Here is a 15,222-nt window from a genome sequence, read left to right on the forward strand (position 1 = left end):
TTTGTTTTTTTAATAGGCCTTCATCTGTGGTGTTAAGTCGAGGCTTCAAGACGATTTGGGAATCATCACGATGTCGATCGTCATCAGGTAGTCGCGTACCATCCGGCCAACGCCAAATTCGATATCGTACCACTGTTCGATCATTCCCTGCATTTCGCGCTTGCACCGACTCACTCGACATTATCATCAACAACAGCAGCATCAACACCAGCCCGACTACGCCCACTACAGTACAAAATTCCCTCCCGGGTTTCGCCAATCAAATGCAGGTCTTGTGCTTGCTGCTGCTGATGTATGCCAGCAATTTTTCTAATGTCACCGACCAACCTAACTTTGTGTCTTCGTCTCACGCTTTTCCCCTCTCTTGGAATCCAGTGAGTTACTCTATACCAACAGTTATCCAGCCTACGGAATACGTGCCTTGCTCATGTCCACTTCTTGCTCTTGATTTCAACTAATATATTCTCAACAGCCGTTTGCTCTCTGACCCACTTTACTCTCTTGTCGTCTACTGAGGTTGTACCTAGCACTGTCCTTTTCATTGCTCAAGACGTCGCCCTCAGTTTATGTTCGACTGTCTTTGTAAGCCTCCGTGCAATAGCTTTAACTGATGCTCATATTTTTAAAGACGATCGTCTTTCTTGGGGACCTTCGACGGAAAAATTATGATATGTTCGTCTGTCTATCTGTACATTTGTCTGTTTGTCTGCCCTTAACGATACTCTAAACGGCACCAAACGATACAGCAAAGGGCCGACCCCATCCGCAGCGCCCACCAATATTGCCCAAGATTCAGCATTCATACTTGTGCGATTGTCAATAAAAAGGCAATTATTGTGCATATCCGAGGCACAATAAGAACACGTACATATTCTGAAGTGTGTCTTTTTACTAGAAAAGGCATACATAACTTATTCTAAGGACCATAGCGTTAATCACGCTGCGCTGACCATGCAACGCTTGCACGAGACGGCAAGTGTTTCGAACGCTTTGCAAAAACGACACAGTGGTGGCACCTACCCGTCACCTTGCGTTCTACACCTTATCGCCTCCGAGACAGGCGCGCACGCCGCGCGCTTCGTTTTCCAACATAACTGCCAGAGAGAGCTCATGTCTCACGTGTGACGTGACTTGATGCGCTCGTTCGCCTCCGCTACACGCTCGAGGCACTCTAACGCAGCGCCTCCAGAATACCATTCACTAATTTTCTTGCGCAAAACATCGAATAAACGTTTTTTTCACTCTGTTCAGGCGCAAGACTAACAGACTAACGTTTTTCGACGACATTTGCAGTGTAACATGCAGATATGGGGCCAATTTTTTTTTTTTTTGCCTTCTGCACACTTCACGAGCTACACATTAGCGATAAGGCTAGTTGATTTTCCTCGTGTGTCAACTAACCATTCAAACTGATTTTAAAGATGGTTACGGAAGTAGCATGCGGTCAATTATAAAGAGGCCTCATTCATAGACCATGTATATACAGGAGAACGGCAATACCTTTTAAATACGCCATTCTGCGAGACTCCTCCGCAAAGCGGCATCTTTTGAAACCCCACCGCCCTTTTTTTTTTATTCACCCGAAACGGCTCGCATGAGCCCGCTGAGCGCCGCGCCACGTTCGCGCAAAAAGCGGATCAAATTTGCGCGTCCTCCAAGGGCTGCGTAGGCATGGTGCCAACAGCGCGTGAGCTACGACCTTCATGGAAGTAGGAATACACATAAAAGTGAGATTACCAGAAATAGCAGGAAAATCGGGCGCTCCATTACGGAATGATGGCGGTCCTCTTCCAGCCGCCCTTTTATTCCCATGATATTATATCAGCAGTAGACGCGCGAGAGTGAACAACAGTACAGTTTCATTTTTTTGAACAAAAGAGCCAGTGCCATCTTTACTTGAAAACAAAATTAGGCCCAATATGAAAAGAGCGGTTTTTTAAGGCGATTGTCCTATAGTGCAGATAGGATTTCGGGACATAGCATGACAATCGCAGTGCATGCGACGTTTCAGGGACATAGGCAGGATCTTCATTATTGGGCAGGAGTGGGCGGGAAGTGCTTGGTATGTTTCCATGATCTATAAAATGCGTAGCAGCGGAACCGCCGCTCACAGTGATATGCGGGACGTGCATTCAGTAAGTTTGAGAGCTGGACTATAGTTATTGACTGATTGTTATATCGTACGGTAAATTATAGCGAACTTTAGACTGAGACAAAAGAAATAAGAAGTAGCGAACGTGTGTCGATCTGTGGCAAATAGCAACTGTGTCAAATGGTAACGCCTGAATCCACAAGTCCAAAGATTAGATGAACTGGCTCATTAACCATAAAACCGCAATATTTACTGCAGTGTAATGATGACCACACCATTGTTACTACTTGTTTCTTTAGCACATATTGAGCAAAATTTGATTGATAGTGGAGGATTGCGGAAATTTTGACCTCCTGGGGTTCTTTAAGGTGCGCCCGAATCTGAGCATACTGGCATACAGCATATTCGTCTCCAGCGAAAATGCAGCCGCCGCAGCGAAATTGAGCAAAGTTTAAACATCGCGAACAAGGCAGGACGAAAACAGGAACATATATACGCACACACGAAGCACAGAAACATGTGCACAACACTAATAATAGTAATACTAATTGTTGGGATTCAATGTCTCAAATCTACCATGTGAATATGAGAGAAGCCATAGTGGAGGACTCAGGAAGTTTTGACCACCTGCAAATTTCGGCCCTGAAAATTTCGACCACCTTCAACATCAACCTAAAACTAAGCACACAGGCCTCAAGCATTTTCGCATTCATCAAAAATGCAGCTGCAGAGGTCGGTATTAGATCTCGGGTTTTGCGGGTCAGCAGCCGAGGGCCTTATCCACTGGACCACGGGTGAACCGTGTGCATGACAATGATTTGTAGATGAGAGCATGTAGCGCCATCTCTCGGCGGTGGCAGCAGCGGTTATAACGCCCAAGGCGTAAATGGACAAAAATTATATTTGCTGAAAAAATCTAGTCACCAAAACGAAAGCTAGTTACCAAAACTAAATTTCTCGTATTTCGATACCGCAATTTCACCAAAACAATCCAGTGGTTCTCATCTATAGAAAATCAGGAGTCTTTTTTTTTAACTAGCTATTTCCGTCCTATGTGATTTTTTTCCCATTCGCTTCTACAGTAACGGCAGGACACCATTGCTGTCGCCGAGAACTGGCGCCATGCGCAGATACTCAAATCCTGGCAATGTTTCTATGTGTTCCTTTTTTCCCCCTGTCTCCTCCACGAAGTTTTAATGTACTGTGAAATGTACCAGTTTATCCTTTTTGTTCTTCCTTTCCTTTTCGTAAGGTGCCTTTTCTGGCATCTTTTATTCTCCTCAGACCCTCACCAAGCACAGGCTATACCCTCACCAAGCACAGGTCAGTCACTTCGAAAAGTGGCTTTTTTTCCAAACATAAATTATTATAGCACGAACCCACGGCACGTTCGCACACGCACGAATCACCAATCGAAGCACCAAACACGTAACTTTTTTAGGAAATACGTGTACCAATTACGTACATGTATTTTTCAGCAATGAGCAACCAGGTAGCCCAACAACAAGACCTTTAAAAACTGGATAACTTTCCAGTTCTTAATTTCCTGCTCTTCCTTATTCCTAAATGTCGGACGACGCGTGACCTCCGTTTCAAAGGCAGAACACGATAGCGTGTACAGGCTTCACACCCTTCGCCTTCTTAATCGGTGTTTTTGCTCCGCTTTTCAGTGAATGCCTTAAAGAAGCCGCAACAGCGAAAAGAACGACTGTGCAGGCTTGCTTCACAGCCACCGATAATGTGAATCGATTAACTCTTAGCAACACAATGCTGCGAGACACAGCCCTATGCCGAGAAGTTCGGGGCACGATTTCACTGAAACGGCACGATTCACTGTCATGCTGCGTGCCACGAAAGTATGGAGCCACTCTAACGACGGCTTTTGTTATTCTCCACATGGCTCGCGTCATTATTTCTCTAGAATACATAATGTGCACAGAAGCTTCACGTATCGTAGAAAAGAAAGAATAAAGGTGGCGGGCAAAAAAGCATTACAGAGGACGATATGAACCGGAGTACCAGCAAGCACAAAACGGTAAGCGAGACGGTCACGCCATCGGGACACTCGGAGCCCTTGTGTGGATAAACATGCAACAATCTCTTTACACGTCAAAGTAAAGAGGGTGGAAGAGACAGTCTGACAAAGAAATAATAAGGACACGGCAGGGACTGATTAAAACAACAAAAGGCTTTCGGTGCACTATCCTATGGTATTAGGCGCACGCACTATCACTCTCAAAAGTAAAGCTAGCAAGAAAATTTCTTTTTGCACTTGATTATTATTATTATTATTATTATTATTATTATTATTATTATTATTATTATTATTATTATTATTATTATTATTATTATTATTATTATTATTATTATTATTATTGTCGTCGTCGTCGTTGTTCTTGTTCTTGTTCTTGTTGTTGTTGTCGTTGTCTTTGCCGTTGTCGCTGTTGTTGTTGTTGTTGTTGTTGTTGTTGTTGTTGTTGTTGTTGTTGTTGTTGTTGTTGTTGTTGTTGTTGTAAAAACTCGAGGCACATTTATTTTCCGGACCACTTGGCCCCCCACAACATCAGTTGCGTAGCTCTCGAGCATGGAATTGTTTTTCACGCGACAGCAATCAACTTGGTCAAGAACGTAATCTACAGGATTAGAAGTTTCTGGCCCTTTTGACAGCTGCACGAGCCCCTTTATTCCCAGTATTCTGAGCCAGCTTCGCGTTATTTAACTTATCTAAACAGTTCGGTATGCTAGCGGGGTTCATGTTGTCTCGATCCCTTCCATGCCCGTCTTTGCGCACCTACCGTCTTTAATCACTAATCGGTAACGACTCCTCTACTATTTGAAGAACAGGACAAGTGCGCGACCTTTTAATAAAAGCAAACAACATAAACAATCACGCCCACATACAAGCATAAAAGAAATAGAAAGTTTTCAAATGGTGTGTAGCCTTCACAAATGCCAACAGCCATTTCGTGTTGAGCGTCGCACAGGCTCTGCTTTGCCACAGACCGATGAGGTGCCGCGGCTCGAAGCTCAGGCCGCATTACAAATGTAAGACTAAACCTTCAAAGTATTCCACTCTATGCCGTAACGAGAACAATCACACAGAACACGTCCTAATCCCCGTATTGTAGAACGTCCCTTCACTCAACGCTTCACCTTCACTTGAGAAAGCCGATGGGAGCGCCGTCTTTAGGCACGGCAAGTCACTGCATATCAGCGATAATCTGCTGCGATTCTTGAGCGGCGCAGCATCCTTATGAGCCGAGCAGCGGCGCAGTGCTCCACTCTGTCAAGTGAAGGGTGAAAGTCGAGTCGAGGTGCGTTTCTCAATACGGGGTAAGTCTCCCTGTGTGTTCAAAAAAATGGCAGCATATCCACGGAGTGAATGATGGAGAGTGGGGTGAAGCATCCGTTAGTCCATTCCTTCTTGCTTCCGTCCGTCCATGCGTCCGTCTGAGTGCCCGTCCGTGCCTCCATCCGCCAGTTCGTGCGCGCGTCTCTTCGTGCATCCACACGTCCATCTGTGCGTCCGTCCGTGCGTTCGTCCATGCATCCGCCCCTGCGTCTGACCATGCGTCCATCCGTCCGTGCAGCCATTCATGCGTCCGTCCATGCATCTGTCTGTGGGTCTGTTCGTCCATCTATTCAATGCTCCAAGTACCACCATCTCGCTTCTTTTCATCATATATTCCCCATATAGAAGCACTGCCATCCAGCGGACATTCCAAGGACTAAACGAGAGGTTGCACACGCACATTTTTTTACGGTGTTATGCCGGGAGCGACATTCCAGGTCGGCTTTAAATTACAATGGTGGTGCGAGGAGTCTGCTGGGTTCACGGACCTGAAAACCTTTTCCACCCGACTACCCGGAGAGACCTTTGCAGCCTGTGCTTCCGTCTCCTCCTTTGGGTGGTGCACCGAACAATGTGCCTCGCATCTGTACTTGTGCCAAGAGCACGCTTTCTACATTCCTGGGCCAGCGAACGCGCCTCGGTGCAATGTGTTCGGGATCTGCAGGGAGCTAGCTGAGCTAGTGGTGCCGTATTGCTTCTCCCTGTGCTATCGGGTGAGCGTGTCCTTGCACTTTTCTAGAAACTGGTTTGGCGCACTAGTCTGCAGGGGATTGGAGTGGAGGAGGACAATCCTATTGGAGGGACCTGAACTGACTTGTCTTCCCTCGCAGTGAATCTTGGGAAGGCAGGGGATAAAAACGCGAGCACAGAGACACTCAGGTGTCCTTCACCTGTTCCATGCTGTTCTACGCTACTCTCAACATGTAAATATTGTACATAAACGTTTCCTTCTCATCTACGCCGGCTCCTCGACTCGTCTTCTCCCGGCACTCGGATGGCTCCAGCCGGGACCACGCTACCCAAGGCCACCACAGTCACAGACGTGGCGGCATGTCCTGACACCACCTTTCTAACATTGGTGGCAGTGGTGGGATGGCGGCATGTCCCGACACCTTCTCCCTAACAGTGGTGGCAGCGGTGGGATAGCGTCAACCCAGGTCACAACCACTGGATTCAGCGGAAAGATGGCGTCCGCTCAGGTAGCAACGACTCGCCGACACAACCTTCCTAACAACGGCTAGCGCTTCGTGTCTGCTTCCCACCTTTAACCACATCGAGTTCACGGTACATACTAGATTACTGTATTCATGGCACTGTGGCCAAACGCTCGCTAAACCTTTTTACAGACAAGAAGGTTACGCCCAGCGAGTATAACGTAGCAACCCTTTCTTGTCAGATAGTGCTCAATGTAAATGCCAATGGCTGCTAATTGAGAATGAGAGACAGGAGAATTCGGCTTTTATTTAACGCGCACGCTGCGAACTTTTTTTTTTGTTCAGCCACGCACACGAGAAATCTCCCATCGGCACCACCTTGCAGGTCAAAACATAAGACTAGTTACACACTACGACTACGACTACGACTACGAGGGACAAGCGGGTGCCGCTTTAAGGAGCATCGCCCCTAAAAAAATAGAAAGATTGAGTTCAAGGTTATGGGACACAACAGGCAAGCCTTCTCCCACAGCACGGGTACTTACTTTTCAGACAAGTGCGCAGCAAAACGAGACAAGCTTCGGTTCCGGATAACCCACATGCCGCATTCTCAGTATTTCTTTCTGCTCCAACGCAACGCTTCCTCGCTACGCTTAGGAGAGACGCGTATATTTTGCTTTGCTCTTTCTGGTCTATATAAATGATTTGCCTCTAAACATTACTTCTTCAGTGAGTCTTTTCGCAGATGACTGCGTAATTTATCGGGCAATTAAGGGTCATTCAGACGTTCTAGAATTGCAGGCTGATATGGATCGGGTTCAGGAATGGTGTGAGACTTGGGGCATGGCGTTAAACGTTAACAAATGCAAGTACATGCATGTTAACCGACACAGCACTAGTATCAGGTCGTATCATATTAATAATGTTCTTCTCGAAGTAGTAAATTCTTATAAGTATCTGGGTATCCACATAACTTCTACATTGTCTTGGAAGACACACATTGAATATATTGCAGGTAAAGCTAATAGCACGTTGGGTTACCTTCGAAGAAATTTTAATCAGGCACCCGTTTCCTTGAAACTCTTACTCTACAAAGTATTGGTACGTAGCAGATTAGAATATGCATCATCTGTTTGGGACCCTGGTCATGACTCGCTTATCTATGAATTAGAACAAGTGCAGAATCGGGCAGCGCGCTTCATCCTTTCAAATTACCATCGCACCTCGAGCGTCACATCAATGAAAACTACACTAGCATTACCCCTACTGTCTCTTCGCAGGAAAGTGGCTCGGCTGTGTATATTCCATAAAATTTACTTCACCAATCCGTTACTCAGAAGCAGATTATTGGCCCAACCAACTTACGTTTCCACTCGCATTGATCATCGCCATAAAGTAGGACTTCCTTTAGCGCACACCAAGTGTTTTCACGATTCATTTGTGCCAAAAACATCTGTATGTTGGAATCATCTTCCTTGTGATATTGTTGGTATAAAAGATGCCGCTTTATTTAAAACTGCCGTCACTAATTTTATTTGTACGTAGCCTCAGTTCAACCCTGTAGCAAGTGATGATTGCAATTTTTCAGTTGTTGTATTTTGCTTTGTATGCTGTACATGTATGTATGTACCCACTCCCCTCTGTAATGCCCTCGGGCCTTGAGGGTAACTGAATAAATAAATAAATAAATATGCGTCTGCTTTGTTTGTTTAGATTTCGACCATTCTATACCATTTCCAAACCGACACCCCCTACTCACTTTGTGCTGAGTGCTCATTTTAAATAAGCTGTGGTTTCACGTGCCAAAAGCACGGTGTGATCATGAGACGCGCCACATAGCGGGGTACTCTGGAGTAACTTAGAAGGTTCGGAGTTCTTCAACGTAAGCAGAATACTCACTTACACACGTGTTTTCCATAGCAGTATGGTTTCTGAGCCAGTTGGCACATGAAGACAAGTGAAGAGCTGAAGCAATTTCAAACACGACTACAGGAAATAAAAAAGGACGCGCTTAGGACAGGGTGGGACTTACAACTGCAGTTTATTGAAGGTAAATTAAAAATAAATAAAAAGAAACGGGATGAGCATGTTAGATTCATGTTCACATGGTTCAGTTGTTGGCTCTTAACAGATGCGTGGCAGCATTATCTTCTTTTAATAAACTCCATTTATAAGTCGAACCTTGCCTTGTGCGTTTCCTTTTTTCCTATTGCACTCGAGTTTTATTATTCCTGAATCCTTCCACTAGTACCATGTGTTTTCTTGGAGTTTCACCTTGTAGGATATGCGGTCACCCAGGTTGGGACCGGAAGTGCGTTCTCGAGATTAACAGCGCAACACATCGATTGCTAAGCCACATGCACCTCAGCGGGTGAGTGGGGATTATCTATATGATGATGATCAACACTTCACTTTGGTCCAGAGAAGACGCAGGGGAGACCCGCGCCACCCGGCTGATCCCACGTAGGAACCATCAAGCCGAGCTCAGCTGCCCATTCACGGGCACTCTGGACGGCTATCACACGTAAGGCTACGATAAAAAAGCAGATAATATGACATTACAAAACGTGACGTCACGTGATCAAGTCAATATATGACACCGTCGCTTGGTCAAAACTGGGCCGATTCCCGAGGAACTGCCAAAACCAGGTGAGTTGGAGGAAGTTGTGCTATGCCTACAATCCTACTGGCAGGGCAAAGCCTCGCTGGCTGCAGTAAACTTTCAAAAGGTGTATAAGGGTAATAGACCCATGCCTCCAGGGTTCATGGAATGAGAGACGCTTGCAACAACCAGTATCGCATTCCATTCGAATGCAGTGCAGGGACGTGGCATGGCCCAGATGAGACATTTGGACGAGTCGCGACATGCAGGATGAGCAATAATACAAATCGCGAAGCCATTAAGCTGTACCGTACACGACCACTATCAATCGTACAAAGAGGTCGTACGCCACTGCCATGGTTTTAGGGCTCGATTGAACGTAGCCCACGACGTTGCCTGTGGCACGCGCCGTCCAGTGTTTTACGTCTTGCAACAAATCATCGAGTTTTAAAAGTCTGCTTCCTTCGTACTGCTAATAAAAGAGTAACCATTTCATGCACACGGGGCTCTGTAGGCGTTTGCTCTTTTTAATACATACAAGAAGGAAAAATAGATGAGTAGGAAGAATTGGGAAGCTTAACCTGGTAAAAGAACTGCTTTGCTACCTTGCACAGACAGGTGGCGAAACAGAGATTTGAAAGAGGAGAGAAGAATAAGATAAATCATGTTCGTTACGAATGTCCGTAATACTGTTCGCACAGAAAGTCTCTCTGAAATGCGCTCAATCGACTGGACAACCAAACTCTTTCAGAAGGAAATAATCTTATGCTAATAACAGAACTTGACTTCACATAGGAGGCTCTGCAGGCACTACTGCTTTTTCTTTATTCAACAGGCCTCTCCGAGCGACCTTGATTGGTACCTCCTGAATGTGTGTGCATGTGTGCATACTTTCTTTTATACTCCCAAAGAGCAAGCAAACAGAGTGTACTAGATTAGCATTTGGATATGTTTGTTGTCGTCCTATCATTATGATGATTAGTCGCAGCAGCGACTTTCTCGTCAACAACCAAACAGCCTGTAGAGTGGCGTGCGTGCCAAGGTCTTCTAGCCACCATCTGCGCGTGCGAGAGATCCATGGAGCCAAAACAACAAAAAAAAGATGACTAAATAGAGAGCAAGTGGTGTTATGGCATCGCCTTCCATTTATCTCTCATCGTCGCGGCAATGGGCCACCCTGCGACCAGGCGAAGACGTGGCAAACGCAGGGGCCGAGTCAACGAGACAGAAGGGAGGGAAAGATGAGCCGACATCTGACGAGATCAGAACGTCACGCGCGCAGGCAGCTTCCGCGAGTTGGCATGTGCACGCGTGCGACTCGGTAAAAGGCTACGCGTGTGCACGAAAGCTACCACGAAGAAGAAGAAGAAAATGCGCAACACACCACGAGCGGAATGTTCGCGCCTTTTGGACTAAACGAGATCACGAACAGGCCTCGTGATGGTGCGCGGAGTTCAGGGGACCGAGGCAGGAGGTTTCCATTAGGCTAACCTCTCTTCAGTTTCTGTACCTTTCATTCACTTTGAATAGATAGCAGGTGTGCTCTACACAAAATGATCCCAAATTCTTGAACAAAGTGAAAGGCAGATTAAATAATCTTTTACGAAATATTTGAAAACCTATGAGTCTAATATGATTATACAAAATACCTCCGGCATTGTTTCGGCGCGATTGTCCGTGGTGTCGGGAATCGGCACCGACCGTCTTTCATATCTCGTAGAGTGGCATTCAAAGGCCCAATAAACTCAATCGCTTACAGCGTAAGTACAGAATATAAAACTCTTTGGAGTAGTGGGACGCACTCGTTGCTAGCACGGATACAGAGGCGCGACTAGCGCTTAAAACTGCGCCTGTATTGCGACGCAAGCTAGTGGAGCAGAGCTTCGGACACGGGGCCCCACCAATGTAGTTCTGGAACCCCTTTCCTTTCTCCTAATGAAGTTACCAGGAGCCAAAACTCCTTAAGCTCGAGGCTTGTCCGTTGGCGGCGTTGGCGTGCGCTGTAGCCACGATAAGGATGACGATGATGATCACGGACAATGATCGGCTTGAGCAGTTCATGACGTCTCGATATGGTATACGAAGCGTTCCGGAAGACTGGAAACAATGAACAACCACTAAGGGAACGTGCCGAGACCTTGTCGTTGCCATCTTCAGGCTAGATTCAATACTACCTAAGTAGTAATAATGAAGACAAAACGAAATTAGCAACTCAACACAACCACGAAAGCGCCCCGAAGAGCTTGCGAATGCATGGCAGCGAGTCGGTAAACAACGGGGACGAGACTATAAGTGGCAGCCTATAATCAGACTATAAGTGCCTTAATCCTCTGATTGACGCCGCACAGTCCCCCACCACCTTGCTCGTTCTCACGGCAGCCTTCCATTTATTGAACGGCCGGCCTTCCGTTTATTGAACGGACGCTATACTTTTCTATATGCTGCATCTTCCGTGTCTTATCAGTCGCTACGGAACAAACAGAAGAAAGAGAAACGTAAGCAGGTCACGCGCTTTGTCTGGCTGGTTGCCGTCCTAGTGTACATTTATTCTTTTTTTGGATCCATAGCGCCTGCTAAGGCCCACAAGGTCAACACCAACTAACACAAATTTTCGTGTTGAATGCTGCTTGCGAATTTTCGCCTCCAAATGCCTACAGCGTTTCCGCCTCAATCCAAACTGCAGCCGCCGCAACCGGGATTCGATCCCGCGACTTGAGGTTCAGCAGCCGAGTACCTTAGTCACTAGACCACCATGGCAAGGAACTCGTTAACGATTGATTGATTTGTGGGGTTTAACGTCTCAAAACCACCATTTGATTATGAGAGACGCCGTAGTGGAGGGCTCCGGAAATTTTGACCACCTGGGGTTCTTAACGTGTACCCAATTCTGAGTACACGGGCCTACAACATTTCCGCCTCCATCGGAAATGCAGCCGCCGCAGCCGGGAATCGAACCCGCGACCTGCGAGTGGGCTCACTAACGAGTAGCAGAACGATCAGCGAGACGGCATTAAGCGTATATGCCGAGTAACAACTTAGAAAATGCATTGAGTATAGCGGTAAACACGACAAAAATCTAACAGAAAGTGAATTACAAATGTCGAAATTTAATCAACGCCTCATTATTACAATCCCACTATGAAAAAACCCCCCAGGCAGCTTCTTTCAATCACTTCTGCATCAAACTACGTTTTTCTTGACAATAATAACTATTCTGAAAACTTCAAGGCCCCGTTACGCCATTGCCCTGTTCATTTAACCTAAGAGTGATACCTATTCTTGCTTATTGATGTAAGCATTGCCCTAGTAGGTATTATTCAGTACTAATAGTTATCGTCGGTGACGTTGAACGCTTTCAAACACTATCCGCTGAGAAACCATTGTCACTCGAATTAAACTCGATCAACTGAGGGCAGTACATTAAGCGCACACAGACAACTGCGCATCACGTTTCAAACGAACTTCGTACCCCGACAAAAGATAGGCGCAGCGACTTCAAACTCGAAACCTCTTCGCTATCACGGGAACCCCACAACAACCGATACACAACTGCCAGGTTTTCAGTTACCTTCCTGCAAAGTGCCTGAATTCGCCACTCTATACATAGATGTCGTAATGTATAACTCTGTCGCAATAGACTGCGATTTTCCCTTGCCCAGGACAAAAGACAGGCGAAGAATGAGTTGGAGGCGATAGCGGCCACCACGAAGAACTAGACAGTGGCAAATGCACAGAGCCGCGTGTCGAACATACACACGGAGCATTATTGTGTGTTGAATGGGAACAGGTCTGGAATGAATAGCGAGCACCACCATTTGTGCAGTCGAGAGGTCCGCAGAGCACGTCCGCCGGCGCACTTCTTGAAGCACCCCGGCCTGCGAAAGGGGCACAGCAGTGTCGCTATCGATCGCCCCGCGCCCTAATGCAGTACGCAGCCTCTCCTCGCCTTCCCCGCCTCCCTACTTCCCTCGCGATGCAGCGATACATCTTGGCGCCACTGCCAAGGGGTTCTCTTTTTCTCGTTCTCCTCTGCGCCCATCTTTTCCCATTTGTACACGTCTACCTGGAGCCCACGCATCATTCCACAAGATCTCTTTCCTCTCTCTCTCTCTCTCTGTTTGACCGATCAAAAGGGAGGGCGGGTTCAGATTAAAAGCCTCGCGGGAAGGTTGTGAAGTATTTCATAACGCGCTAGAATCATAGCTACAGAGGCCCCTCGGAGAAAAAATGCCTTCCCAGTGGGAGGAAGACGACATCGCCCGCAAAACGAAATTGCGGCTCCTCGAAGTGACACAGCGGAATGATCGCGGTCAAAATTGTTGATTTATTCCCAATATTTTTCGTAATAATTTTCGACGTTAGTTTTGCTCAATCCATCAATTTAGGTTACTTCGAAGCACTCCAGCTTACACTCCGGCCCATCTTCCCCCTTTTTTTTAATTTTTGTTGTTGTCGTCGTTGCCCTAGTAATGCCCATTTTTCGTGCGATAGGCATCTCTTCCAATTACGGCGGACAATTTTTTAAATCTGTAGATATATTTCACTGATTTTAGTTCTATTTCCTCCATGACGATGTGGTGAGAAATGCGCCCACAACAACACTGCAAATTTAAGAATAGACAAACAACAAAAGGCGGCAGGCTTTGTTATATATTCCTGAAAATCTTCCCATCACGTTGTTTGGGCACAGCGACAATAGTCTCCAGAATTTCAATTTTGTGCCTTAGGCCGTCATTATTCAGCCTCTGCCAAATTCTACCGTTGTCTACAGCCTGCATATAAACGTGTCGTCGCCAATTTTTGTTCAGCCCGGGGCAGCGCTCCAGACAGGTGTTCAAGAGGCTTAGCAGTGCATGGTATTATCTTACCCAGTAACTACAACAGAATCGTCTCAATGAAAGCCCAAGGTCTACGATTGTCCCCACGGTGAGTTATGCGAGCGCACGCATGCACGAGCGTCCACCCTGCCCTTTCTCCGCAGGGCAAGTACGCGTGTGCGATAAGAGCACGCGCCACCGCGTCGTGGCGATCTGGCGACGTGCGCTGATTGCGCCATCTTGCTGGTAATGCTAAAAACACAATAGTTCCCCCCAAGATGCCCATCTCCAGCGGTGAGCGGTATATCTAAATAGCTAGCCATTTTATCGTTGAAGGAGGTGCTCCTTCGTGGCTCAGTGGCTAACGCCTCGTACCCACAATTCGAAGTTTGTACGTTTGATTCCGCACACCAGAGTCTTTTTCTGAATTATGTTTTTCTTTCTTGCGTTTCCATATATACAGATACGTATACAGTGAATGACGGCGACGCCTACGTCGACGCCAATACCAGCGCCAAAATACAGTCTAGAGTGTCCATATAATTGCTATCGAAAATAAAATGCATTGCAGAGCCGTATGTGTCGTCGTAACAGCTCAGATCAGTCCTTTAAAAAGAGGCCGTTATCGCACAGCGACAACGCGTTTAATGACGACGTCCGCTCGCTTGTGCTCAGAAAATGTCCTGTGGATTTCGCCGTGGCACACAAAGTCATTGGGGGAAGAGAAAATATGAGCCAACAAGGACGTTGAACGTTATGTCCCCACATGAACCACAGTCGTTTACATTCACCTTCAAACGACCACGGCGCGCGTCGATCAGTGACGTAGCGTTTTGGGCGTATTGGTTTGTCATGTCTTAGTTTTATATCGCACGAAGACAACGTGGATAAAGACAGACATGACACACTCAGGTGTTAACTTCAACAGTGTTTACTTCGTGAACAGGGATCTACATATCGCGAATGTGCATTGTGTGAGTAATAATCAGGTTGTGAAGCGGTATTGTCTATTTATGTGGTGCCCTGTTTCCAGAATAACCATTGTTGAAAGTTAGCGCATGTGTGTGTGATGTCTGTATATGGGCGTCTTTTCTTCATGCGCTATAAAACTACAGTCTATCAGTGAGCCACCTCGAGGGCTTGGTTGACACGTTTGAAATGATTCCCGGAAAACAGTCCATGCCGTGAGCTGCATAACATTTTCT

The 15,222-nt window shown here is 46.4% G+C and overlaps 1 protein-coding gene across 4 annotated transcripts in view; it reads right to left on the reverse strand.

Annotated features, from left to right (window-relative positions):
* The window catches only part of LOC119183341 (uncharacterized), a 210,205-nt gene that overhangs the window by 152,244 nt on the left and 42,739 nt on the right, over window positions 1-15,222 (reverse strand). The window lies entirely within an intron of this gene.

Source organism: Rhipicephalus microplus, chromosome 7 (genome assembly GCF_043290135.1).
Source record: "Rhipicephalus microplus isolate Deutch F79 chromosome 7, USDA_Rmic, whole genome shotgun sequence".
NCBI classification, from domain to species: domain Eukaryota; kingdom Metazoa; phylum Arthropoda; class Arachnida; order Ixodida; family Ixodidae; genus Rhipicephalus; species Rhipicephalus microplus.